We start from the raw sequence: 13,222 nt of genomic DNA on the forward strand, positions 1-13,222 counted from the left end.
CTGTATTTACTGTAAATTATTCTTTGGATCTAGGAGCTTAATTATATTCCAGTTCAAAATTTTTTTTAGCAAAACTACCTCATATTTGAATTGTGTTCTTCCATCTGGAGGCACATAATGTCTGTCTCTCTTTCTTATGTCAACACTGTTGAGGCTCAATGTCTAGATCGTTCATTCATTTTGGGATGCAAAATGGTGATATTCCAATTCTATTCTGTCTTCATTTATGTGTTGAGATATTTCCATAAAAAGAAACTTTTTCCATCTACTATTGGTTACCCCGTGGTACAATTAATATAAAAAAAAACAGAATAAATTCTTATTTCCCTTTATTTACCAATTTTTTAAACAATGAATTCTCTAGCATTCTTCAATGATAACCAATTAGTTTGGGACTTTTTCTGTATTATTAGAATGAACTCACATATTTAAACATATTTGGTGTGTTTCAGTCCATTGCACTTACCATTTTTGATGATAATATTTTTCTGCCAATCAAATTACTTAATCCACTGACAAAGAGCATTGAAAAGTATTACTATGTTTCAAATGGTTTTTATTTTCAATTTCGTACATGGCTGTCTTTCTAATTCAAATAATTACACAGTATACAGCAGTGTTCTCACCAGCAGCTTCAGAGAGCACCCACTCTGTCCTGGCCTCTTGTGTAAGCTTGTCAAGAAGGAGAGTTTCCCTGTCATGGACTTAGCTTGTGCCATCCTACAATATAGCAGGGACACCCAGAAGGCTACTAGAACTTGGGCGGCAGAGCAGAGAGGTATTTACTACAGCCCTGAACCTGACTATTTGGGTTCAAATCCTGGCCTACCTGTCAAGCTTGGTGAAGTTACTTTATGTTTTTCTGCCTCATTTTCCCTACATGTAAAACGGAGAGTAGTAGCAGTACCTCAAAGGGATGTTACGATGATTAATGAGCTAATAGATGCAAAACACCATTTGCCTGGCATATTGAGCACTCAATAAATGAATAAACTTATTACTGCTCTCATCATTCAAGCTAAACCTGGATTTTCTTTAGAATTCCTAGCCCTACCCATGAGTGGAGGTTTCAGACTCAGATGCCTGCAGGACCCCTCAAACTCCAGTCTCTACGCAGAAGAAAAACACATCAATTAGTAAGAGGCAGTTGAACTATGACATGCACTAACCTTCATAAGACACAAGAGGGAAAAGAAAGCTATGCTCTCAGTATACAATCCTTATTTGTTTTATCATCTTAATTCATTTTTCTTGGAGCCTCTTGTGAGCCAATTGGAAATATCTACTTTGATAAAGACTTTAAACTTCAGAAAGCACTTTCACCCACATCATCTCGATCCACTTAACAGTCCTGGATAGAGTCAGGGTTCCCCATTTGACAAACAAGGGAGCTGGCAGTGACTTGCCCAAGGTCACAGAGTCAATTACAGGCACAGCAGGAACCAACAGCCAGATTTTCTGCCTCTTTTACAGCAGCTTGAGGCCATCGTGGCCTCCTCTTCTCATCCATTGATTTATTAGTTCAATAGTTATTTATTGAGCATCTATTTATTTGTCAGGCACTCTTCTAGAACTAACATGCTGTTGATATAGCAGCAGATACAGCAGTGAAGAGGAAAAACCACATGGACAAAAACTCCTGCCTTCGTAGAGTTTACTTTCTAGTGGGAAGAAACCAAAAACAAATCAATGCTATGGAAAAGCAGAAAGCAAAGAAGAATAATAGGGAGTGTAATAGAATAATAAGGAGGGGTTACAGCTTTAACTGACTGTTCAGGGAAGGCCTTACTGAGAAGGTGACATTTGAGTCAAGTGAGGAAGGTAAGGGAGGAAACTTGCAAATATTTGGAGGAAGAGCAACCAGACAAAGAGAAGTGGCAAAGGCCCTAATTGGGAGGCAGGCCTAGTATGTTCTAGGAACAGCATGGAGGTAACCTTAGCTACAGTAGAGGCAGCAAGAAAGAGACTAGTTGTGTCAGGATCAAATTGTTTAGGGCTCTGTAAGTAATTGTAAGGCCATTAACTTTTATCCTGAGTTAGATGGGATGCCACTGGAAGATTATGATATAATCCTTACCAGGAAGTGAAATCAATAATAATATATGATAACCCTAAAATAACCCAGCAATTCCAATCCTAGGTATCATACTCACCAGAAAAGCACAGATATGTGCACCAAGAAACATATACAAGAATGTTCATAGCAGCATTATTCAAAATAGCCAAAAACTGGATATAACCTAAATGTCAAACTACAGAAGGACAGATAAATACACTTTCTTTATGGAGGTTATTTTTCAATGATGTTTATTAAAGAAATAATAATAGCATGAACAAATGAAAGGCCTATGATATCTACCCATGCTCAATAATGATTGAGCACCTACTATTACAAGGCACTGTTAGCCACTCTCAGCTTAATTATTGTATTACTTATTATTATTGTACCACATACAGCAGACCCTTGGGGAAGGCGTCTTAGTTCTCTTGATAAAGTGGTAGCAAGTTCATCATTCTGAGAGCAGAGGTCTAATGCTAAGCCTATTCCACCCACCTGTGGTCCAATAATCAGGCAATGATGAAGGAAGGCCCTCAAGATAAACACCTCTTCTTAAGAGCTTAGATCTGCAAAACCTACTCAAGCTCTTAACAAATATTTTCAATGAGGCACACCTGAATGGAGTCTTTATCAGAAAATATAATCAAGAATAGATGATAAAAAAAGAATTTAAAAAAAGAATAGATGATAAATAACTATAAGGAAATATATGACCTTAATGTAAGTTTTTAAAATTTCTAGTTAATTGAGAGTAGGGTAGCTTACAAAAATGTTTCACATTTCCTCAGCTGCCTTACAGTCAAATCTTTTTGCCTATTAATAGACCAGCTATCCATCTGGCATTTAAATCCCATCTTCTAGGACAGGGGTCCCCAACCCCCAGCATCGGTCTGCGGCCTGTCAGGAACCGGGCCGCACAACAGGAAGTGAGCGGCGGGTGAGCGAGCGAAGCTTCATCTGCCGCTCCCCATCGCTCCGCATTGCTCGCATTACCGCCTGAACCATCCCCCCCATCGCTGTCATTACAGCTTGATCCAACACCCCGCCCCTCATCCTTGGAAAAATTGTCTTCCACGAAACCAGTCCCTGGTGACAAAAAGGTTGAGGACCGCTGTTCTACGAGACAGGCTGACAAGGTGAGTTTCTTATATTTTCAACTAAGGAATATATAGAACAGGTCATTAAAACCATACCCTCAAAGTCAGACTGTATTAAAGCCAATTACCTTAAATATGGCATGTTTTAGTGTTATCTTCTATGTCTTTCTTTAATGTATTATATGCAAATATTTGTAGAGGCCCATAAGATGTGTATTACAATGGTGGGAGCATTTGATCCCTAAACCAAGAATAAAGTCACAATAGAACCAAAACTCAGATGGGTAGGGGAAAAGAACAGAAATGACTCTGGAAAATACTCAGGGAAATAAGAAACCCAGAGCTTAAAGTAAACCATAAAACACAGCTTCTAATTCTGATCTGATAGTGGTGAACATCTGTTTACCAGTTAAATACAATGCCATTTACGTGAGGGAGTACATTTAGTGGACAAAGCATTAAGATCATTGAAGGATGACATGTTTTGTTTGCAGTAATGTGTGACTGCACAGCCTTTCCAACCAGCACTCTTGTCCAACATAACTGAGGAGCCCAGTGAGCCCCTCCCATTACATCAAATTCTCTCTGTTCAAATCCTGTGTCTGGCAAAGAAAACAAAGCTACCCTGGATGTCCATGTTGTGAGTTCCAGGACCACAGAGCAAATGGAAGATTCTCCCTGGAGATATTTTATGTGGAGGAGCCACAGAATCTAAAACCATGAAAACTAATAGTCTAATGACTTTGAGTTTTTATAGTTATTTCACTCATCATTTTAAAAAGATAGAGCCAGAGAGAACTTTTCTAAACACCTTGACTAATAAATCGTCAGTGTTTAAACAACAATTACATTATGAAATGGAAATTAGCTGTCATGATCAAGCCATATGGCTAATATAATTGATTGGTTCATATTTTTAAGAAGATGGAAAGCACAACCCAAAGAATAACTAAATAGCTTTTACAAAATTAACTAGAGATGATACGTTCTATTTTGCTGGGGTTTTTTATGTGAAGAACAGAGGAAAAAATCTTTGTTATCTCTGATTTTGAATAGAACCCATGAATTTAAAAGTTCAATGATTTGATTAATTAAAAAACCCTTTACACAAAGTGGAAATTTGCACATATATAAATGCAAAATAGATACACATTTATGTGGGGGAAAGAGACATTAAAATGAGAAGCAATACAAATATTCACCTCTATAGTTGACAGCATGAGAAAAAAATAGTTCTGGGTTTTCTCCCTGTTTTAAAAGTACACTTCAGCATATTTGGAGTAACTCTGCAGTTATATAATGTTTGACTGTGTTTTATCTGCAGCCCTCCTCTAATACATTACAATTTCCTACATTGATACTGGAGAAACTAAGATGTGTTTACAGAAAAATATCCCTCGGCTTGATGGGGACCTGTCTTGAATTTTAAAGTGGTAAACTGGGCACAGTTGTCCCCTTCTCATCTGAGTGTCCTGAACCCCTTCCCTGAAACTGGATTGAACCTTTTCTTCTGTTGAGCTCTCAACCTGAATGAAAATAAGCTCTAATCAGTCTGTAATGGAAATGTACGTCTTGTGCGGGGGTGGGGTGGGGGTGTTATTGTTGGTGTTATTGTTTTCAGTGAATTATTGGCTCTATTCTCCTGGGTTGCTAGTGTAAAATGCTTCAAATAGATTATTTCCTTTAACGTTCACGAAGATCCTTTAAAGAAGTATTATTATTATCATCCCCATTTTACAGATGAGGAAATTAAGAATCAAAGAGTGTAGAATCCACTACATTGTAGAGTGACAGAGGTCAGAAGACAGATTACTTCTAAGCCCGCATTATTTTCACTGGGCTATCTAGAAAGAGAAATTTATCCATTGCTATTCTTTGCCCTTGGAAATGGGTTTCTGGAAGGTGGGAGTGGCAAATGTTGCCTTAACTTTTAAGACAGGCAGGGGCAGGGGGTGGGAAGGAGGGGTTTCACAACAAACAGGGAGCTGAAAGGCACAAACCTAGGACTTTTTTTTTTTTTTTGTCTGTGTTGGGTCTTCGTTGCTGCGCATGGGCTTTTCTCTGGTTGCTGCAAGGGGGGCCTACTCTTCATGGCAATGCGTGGGCTTATTGCGATGGCTTGTCGTGTTGTGGAGCACGGGCTCTAGAGCACAAGCTCAGTAGTTGTGGCACATGGGCTTAGCTGTTCCGCCGCCTGTGGGATCTTCCCGGACCAGGGCTCGAACCTGTGTCCCCTGAATTGGCAGGCGGATTCTTAACCTCTGCGCCACCAGAGAAGACCACAAACCTGGCACTTTGAGTTATGGAAGTGGAGAGGAATTTTTCTCAAATCGCTTCAGCCAAAGCAGGTCTGGCATTTTTAAGCCCACTGGCCTACCTTTGAGCACCCACTCCTCTGCAGCATTTCATATCCACAGATCCTGAGTCCACTGGGTCTCATCCTGCCTGTGTGTTAGTGTAGGAGAGAGAGGATCTTGGGTTTGCGCTGAGGTGTGCTTTATGGAATGCCTTCTAAAAGCAAGCCCCACACTACTTTTTGTGTGACATGAAATAACTCGTGAAATCCTTAGGACACCCCCCCTCTGAGGTAGGACTGTTATTTATCGCCATTATACAGAGAAGGACACAAAGAAAGGTCTAGTAACTTACCCAAGGTCTCAGCAAATAAATGATGCAGGTGGAGGCGGGGGCTGCAGACTTGCCCAAGGGGTTCCCCGGGGCCCCTCTCAAGCCCACGCTGTTTCACTAGAGCTCTCCGTAGTGCTGGCCTGGACTTGGTACAAGGATCTTAGCGCCGCCACTAATGGTGGGACAGAAGGCCGAGGGAGGAAGACGAAGGGGGAGGGGGAGCGCACCCCAGGGGCAGGCGCTCTTTCGGGGACTTGAGCTTCAATAGTCCAAGTCTTCGTTTACTAATGAACTTTAGAAAAGCAGCTAGACGGAGACCCTGGGCGTCGCCAGAGTCCCAACTTCTACTGACACTTTGCCATGCGGTGGAAGGCGCGTGTGGACGCATCTGCCCGGCCACAAAAACGGAGGCCCTTGGGGCTGTGTGACGTTCAGGTCCGCCCATTAGAAAGCGGTGGCACGTTACAGAAAAACCCCTCCAGTGTCCCGGCTCTTTGGAAACGTGAGGCCCTGCTCTCCTTAGAGCAACGTCTGAGGGGCCAACACTTTGCAGAAAATCTCCGGATGTTTCCGGGCATCCCCGGGAAAGCTTTTCTAACCGCCAGTTCCCGTTCACGGGTACCAGGCCTGCGGGGCCAGAGGTTGGCGCGTTTACCACCGGGAAAACGTTGCGCGCGCTCCCCGCCCAGCTCGTCGCCGGGCCAGCCCTGCCCCGGGGCTCCTTTTCGGCCCTGCCTGGGCGGCTGCCGAGACCACATCCTCACTTGGCGCCACTGGCCGATACCCTGCTCCTCCGACCCTCGCTGCGCAACTGAGTCAGTTGCGAAAGGCGCAAAGTCCAGGGCCGCTCCCAACAAGCCCTTGGCTGCCTCTGCGTACGCGGCTGCGGACCCAACCTTGACATCCCCTGGTTGCTACAGGATAGGGGCGCGTCTGTGACCTTCTTTAGCTTCTGTTCCTTCAAAGAAAAAGACAGACAGAACCGAAGGTGCCTGTGGGACCAGGAGTGACCATTGGGCCAAAACCCCACGTTTATTTTCCTTTCCTTTGTCTTAAAAAAACAACAACAAAACAACCTCTGGCCCTACTAGGCCGCTAACGCCTAAGGACAGGGTTGTGTGAGGGATGGGAAGCCCTCGGTGATTTTCGCCGGCGCCGCAAGTCCGGAAGCTAGTAGAAGCCAGCAGGGACGGACCTTCCTCGCGTCGGGAGCACCAGGGTCGGGCCCCGCGGTCTTGTCCCACTTCCGGGCCTGCGAGGCTGCGGCGAGCCAGGCTCGGCCGGCCGGGAAGGGTAGAGACAACCAGGCAGGGCTCTGCGCGCGCCGGGCGCCTGGCCTCGCCGCTGCCCTCGCGGTAATGTGAGACCCTTGCAGCGCGAGCTGGCTCCTGCATCCTGACCCGCGCGCGCCAGTTGGAGAATGGAGTCTCAGCAGGGCACCTCGCCACTTTTAGGGCCACGTTTCTGAGGGTCTGGGCCTCTATCTTTTCCCCACTCGCCAGCCGCCTTTGTCCCTCAGCTCCCAGAAACCGCGCGGGCCCCCGCGAGCTGGGGAAAGCTCAGGTTTGCGCAGCAAGTGGAGGGCAGAGGTCAAGAGTTCTGCCGGCCACCCGCCAAAGAGGCGGCAGGGACTCCAGGAACACAAATGAGGCCTGCCACTTCTCAGTTTTCAAAGTGTGAAAGTTTCTAATGCACAGAGTTCATCTGGGTTCACTCTCCATGATAAACGCCAGCGACCTACTACGGAGACACTTGCAGGCAGGACTTCGTTAAGGCCAACCAGGAGCAAGTCTCACTGCAGGCTTTCAGGAGTCTCCTAAGGAGGTCCCTAAATCCTCCGGGGGAAACTAAGGTTTCAACAGAAGATTCCAGAAGCTTAAGCCTGCACTTGCCTGGCACAGCCGGTGGCCCCAGCCTCCTGGGTCAGCAGCTCTGCCTCACCTGGAACTCTCCCCATGTCCCACCGGTCCCCTTGGATTACTCGCATTGGGCTCCCCAAGGGCAGACACTCAGGGTCCGCTTCTGCCGGCTCTCAGGATGCTTCCGGGGCGGGGCGAACAGCGCTAGTCCCAGCTTGGGCCCGCCTACCCCCACCCAGCACCTCGGGCCGGGGTGCTTTAAGAATATCTTCCCTTCGCTTGATGGGACGACTGCCCATCCAGCTGTCGTGTCGCCAGCGCCGGCAGCCCCAAGCCCCTGTAGCCCGCTGGGTCTTGCGCACCCGCCCTGTGCGGTCACCAAGCGCAGCCCCAGTCTGCCTGTACATTTCAAAATCAGCAATCGAGGCTCTGACGGGAAACAGACGTAAGAGTCTAACACACTTGCCCAATCCGGATCTCCAGCCCAGCCGGCCTTCTCTCCTGCCTGCAGGCGCCAGGGATGAGAGGAAAAATAATGACAATGGCTATCACTTACTGCACACTGACTACGTGCCCAGCAAACTTTAAAAGGCTTTATTTTCTCGAACAAGCCTTCCAACAATCCAAATGAAACAAGTCTAATATTATATCCATTTTACAAAAGAGAAAACTGAGATGCAGAGAGGTTAATAGATCAATTACCTGAGCTCCAGCCGGGAAGAGTCCGACATCACGCTGCTTTAATTTTAGAGAGGATGTGGAGATTGTTGGTAAAGGAGTCAGAACGTGGCCTGCAGGGCTCCACTGGGCTCCCTGTTCCTTTGGTTCTCCCATGTCACCCAGCAACAAACGAAAGGAAGCATTTCCAGGGACTTTGCTGGGGAGAAGGCTGGGCAAGGGAGGCAGAACTCTGCTGAGGACCTCACCCTAGTGACAGACTCATCTCATCTCATCTGGATTCTAATCTTGGCTCTGTATGTTTTAGTTGTATAACCTTGGGCAAGTTGCTTAACCACTTTCAGCTTCTGTTTTCTCAGCTATAAAATAGGAATAATAATTCATAATGCATTCTTGTGAGGATTAAATGAAGTAAAAGACTTACTTTTTCCTCTTGTTTTCCCTTCAGTTTCCTCATGCCTAGCGTGGTGCCCAGGCAGGACACAGTTATGCTCATGATAAGGTCTTTTTCTTCTGTTTTGTTTTTCTGGAAGCAGTGCAGGCTGCACCTAGTGTCTCCCACCCATCCTACTGGTTGCCTGACTCGGCCCAGGCACCAGTAGAAGTAGGTGATCCTTCTTCCTTGACCTTAGGCCTGGACCTGGTAAGGCTCTGGGGCAGAGCATTCCACAGATTGGCCTCAGCCTTGGAAGCTCAAAGCGCAGGGGGCAAGGAAGGGTGGCCAAAGGAGAGAGTAAGTCCGGGTCCACAGACTCCCCACTCCTTCCTATTAACAGAAACGACTAACATACAGAACTTACTCCAATGACAGGCCCTACCTAGTCTAGTGTGAGCTTTACACATATTAACTCAATCTTCCCAACAATCCATTACAATAGGACTATCCCTATTCTATGGATGAGAAAATTAAGGCACAAAAGGACCAGTAACTTGCCTGTGGTCACACCACCAATGAGTGACAGATGGGGGAATTCAAACCACTAGGCTCTACAACCTCTCACTTTTGGGGAATATCAGCAGTGAGAGGAGAAGAAGACCCTTGCCAGGGGAGCAGGCCAGTTAGAACCTGAGTCTGCAAGATTTCCCCACAGTGCCCTTAGGTTGGGAGGCTTGCAGGTGACAAGGCCCAGAATAGCTGTCTACCCCCAAACTTTATCCTCCCTTCCCTCCCCCAGCCCTGCCCCCAGGAGCCACTCCCCACAAGACCTGGAGCCCGCTGCCTGAGAGACCTATCTTCAGATTGCAGCTCTGTCCAGACTTATCCCCAGCCCGGGACCTACCTTGGGCCTTAGGGTACCTGAGTCTGATGCTGTCCCCGCCTGAGCTCAGAGCTACTTCATCATCAATCTGTCACTGTCCTAGGGGACTCTCTGGGTCCAGGTCTTTCGGCTCCATGTGCCTAAGTCTCTTTTCTCTGCTTGGAGAGCTGGTCAGATGTCTAGGAAACCTCTGCCCTCTACCCCCTCATCCCATTTTCTCTCATCTGGAGACCTCCTGGGACAACAAGACCTGTGCAATCTCCAGACCATTTCTTTTACATTGGGGGGCGGGGGGGAGTGGGTAGAATGTTGTTTCTTGATGGATTGAAGGCTGCAGAGAATTTGGGGCTCTGGATGGTGGATGTGGGGAGAACCAGGCTCAAGGGAAAGCCCAGCACCCCTCAACCCCTAGTCCCTTCGAAATCCCCCTCACAGCACCCCAGTTGGGGACCACACCCAACTGAACCCTGAGTGTAAGTCACTGCCTCTGGGGAGCCCCTCCATCCCTTGCCCTCCGATTAAGAGTGACAGTTAAGGCAGATGTTTCCTAACCCAGACTTTACTCGCCACCAACCCCCCCAATCCCTCCCATTAGCAGCCCTGGGCGCTTCAGGAGCCTTTGGCCTCTTCTCCATCCCCATCATTTATTCATTTGTTCAGTCAACATTTACTGAGCTTCTGTTCTGCGCAGATCCCAAGCTAAGAACCCAACACTTGCCCTGCCTGGACATCCAAGTCCAAGGGAGGAGAACACAGGGGTCTCTGAGGTGAGGAGAGGAAGAAATCAAAGAAGTTGAGGTGACGGAGGAGGTAACCACAGGGTGAATAGGAGTTGAGGGGCCCAAGAAACCGATTGGGGTGTTCCTAAATGACCCTCTGGACCTAACTTCCACATGGCCTCTCTCTGGACAGCGTGGTGGTCAGGGAGGAGGTGGGTGGGGCTGGGAGCCCCCTGAGCACTTTCCTGAACTGGTCACTTCACTTTCCCCTGGGAGCCTCCTGCAATTGGGCCAGCAGAGCTCTGTCTGCAGTGCAATCAGAGGTGGCCTGTCCTGGAGCTGGACAGACGTTGCCTGCCCCTCACAATTCCTGGGCTCAGGCATCTGAGTGGTGGTGATCAACTTTTACAAGGCACCAGCCCCCTCCCCCAGGTGACCGGGACAGTCAGCAGGGGGGTGACAAGCCTTGGCGGAATGAATGGGAGAGGGGGGTCATACAGCTGAAGGCCAAGCGCAAGCAGTCACTGCGGGGACTGCAGCCTTGAAGCTTTTTTCCCCTCATTCCGGTCTCATTCGCGTCTCCTAGCTTGGTTCCTCGGTGGAACCCATTTGGAAACCGCAGGAACAACCTTTCCCTAGGTTAGCGCCGGCGGCGGCGAACCACTCGTGGCTCCTCCTCCGGAGGCTCCGTCTCCCTCTCGGGGAGAGTAGGGAGGAGCGACACCCAGCGGGGCGTCCCCCGCCCCAACCCCTGCAGCGGGTTTGGAGACCCCGCCCCTGCGGAGCTGTCTTCCCCAGAGCCGGGCTTTACTCCCCGCTCCCGGTTGCCCTCGCAGAAACCCCGGGCCACCCTTAGCTGCCTTCTCGCCTGGTCCTCCTGCTCGGTGTGCGAAATGGAGCGGAGAATGTCCGAGTGGGCACCTCCCGGCCGCGGAGTCCCCCGGGCCGAGCGCCCTGCCAGGGCTGAACCTGAGGAAGCAGAAGTTCGCGGATTCGAAGTGGCGATCCCGGCAGCCCTCCACCAAGCGGACCCGCCCCCAGAAGGAAAAGGCCTGCCGGGGATAGACCCCTCAATGGGGTCGTGAGTGGTGAGGGATAGGCCTCCTCACCCGAGACCGCCTCTGCGGGTCCTGCTACCGTCCCCGGAGCCGCAGGTTTCTGCCGGCTCAAGAAGGCTAGGGTCTTCCTTCTTGTTTGGTCAACGCCAAAGCAGATCTGCCACATGGCGTCCCCCCCCCCCACCATTACGGAGGGCAGCGCCCTTGTATGGAGCTGCCCGCGTACCCGCACACACCCCTCTTTGAGGCCTAGCCTCTGGGACAGCTTAGTCCAGTGGCTGAGATCAGAAACAGGAACTGAGCAGCGCGGGTCTGAACTCTGGTCTGCCACTTAGAAAAAGTGTTCATCACGCAGCCCAGTAAAATGGAGATAATAAGAGAAACTATCTCGTAAGAGTGGGGTGAGAAGTAAATGAGTTAGTATGTGAAAAGTGCTTTTGACAGTACCTGGCAAATGGAAAGCGCCTAAATGTTAACCGCCCAAGATTTAAAAAAAAAAAAAAAAAAAAAGTGGTGGTGAGGGGATGGAATGTAACGAGGCCCCAGTGGAACACCCGTTTTAATCCCTCGTGCTTCTCCGCAAAGCCTTCTGCGCAGGGGCTCTGATTTTGTTGTCTGAGAGAACTTGAGTCAGGCCTCGAGATCAGGGTCGGCAAACCAGCGCTGCTTGCGTAGGGAGAGGGGAGAGAGATTGAATTTAGAAATCTGAGGCCAAGCCCTGCCCTACCGCAGCTTCTACTCAAGGGTGGAATCTAGGCTAGACTCCAGCCCCCACCCCACCCCCAAAGCTGCCAAACCTAGCAGGAGATCTCGCGAAGTTCCCCAACAGTTTTGGCATGGGGGTGGACACAGCGGGGTCACCTTCTCGACTCAGCTCGCGCCAAAGGGCTCATTAAATCCCCCTGCGGGCAATCCTCGTCCCAGGAATAAGTAAATCGCCTCCTAGTCTGGCTTGGAGGAACCGAGGGTCGCTGGAGGCGGCCAGGTTTACCCTCCTAGCCCCCGTCCAAGTCTCTCTGAGAGGGCGAACGCTGGGCCACGCAGGGGCACGGTGTTCCTCTGCGAACACAGTCTGCGCCCAAGGCTGGCTTTGAGGCGGCGACTAATTTGGGGCCGGGAAAGCCGAACCCCGGGGTCGGGGTCTTCGCTGACAGGGCTCTCTCCCCGGCCACTGGGCTAGCAGGTGATTCCTAGCAAATTCTCCCAAGGAGATGGGTCCATGTTTATCAACCGGCATGCCCCGCCGGCCCCTTTCTTTGGTAAACACTCTTTAAACAAACAGCCATCCGCTCTGTTATTGCCAAAGCTGCTCAGAGCTTTAATAAAAGCCCAGGGAAGATCAGAACCCGCGTCCAAAGCTGCTGCTTAATCCAATGAAGGCAATTTCCGAGGATAATTGGGAACATGTTTTAATGCATATGCATGAAAAAGAATTTTTTTCCGAGAGACCGACTTTACATGCTTATGTAATTGATTGAGGCGCTGACCCGCTATTCAAAATGTTATTTGAGAACCATCAGAATGCGTAAACTTGCAAATTGCCCAGCTTGTATCTGAATTAATACCTCATTCATCATCATTATGGGTTGATAAGTTAATTTAACCATTTCATTCTGCCTTAATGAGCTATAGTTAAATTAATGCCACATAATATATGAAAGTAACATTTAAATAGAAGCACTGGGCTGAGACAAGCTGAGGCTGCTGCTATTTGGGCTAAAATAAGGTGACATAAATCTTTTCTTCATTACAGGACCCAGTCTGCTCTACCAGCAGTTATGAAGTATTTATTCATTCACTTTCTTTTGCGAAGTTGCTTTGCCAAATAGCAGAGGTAAATTATGTGAGCTTGTAAATAATGCCCG

This window comes from Physeter macrocephalus, chromosome 2 (genome assembly GCF_002837175.3).
Source record: "Physeter macrocephalus isolate SW-GA chromosome 2, ASM283717v5, whole genome shotgun sequence".
NCBI lineage: Eukaryota > Metazoa > Chordata > Mammalia > Artiodactyla > Physeteridae > Physeter > Physeter macrocephalus.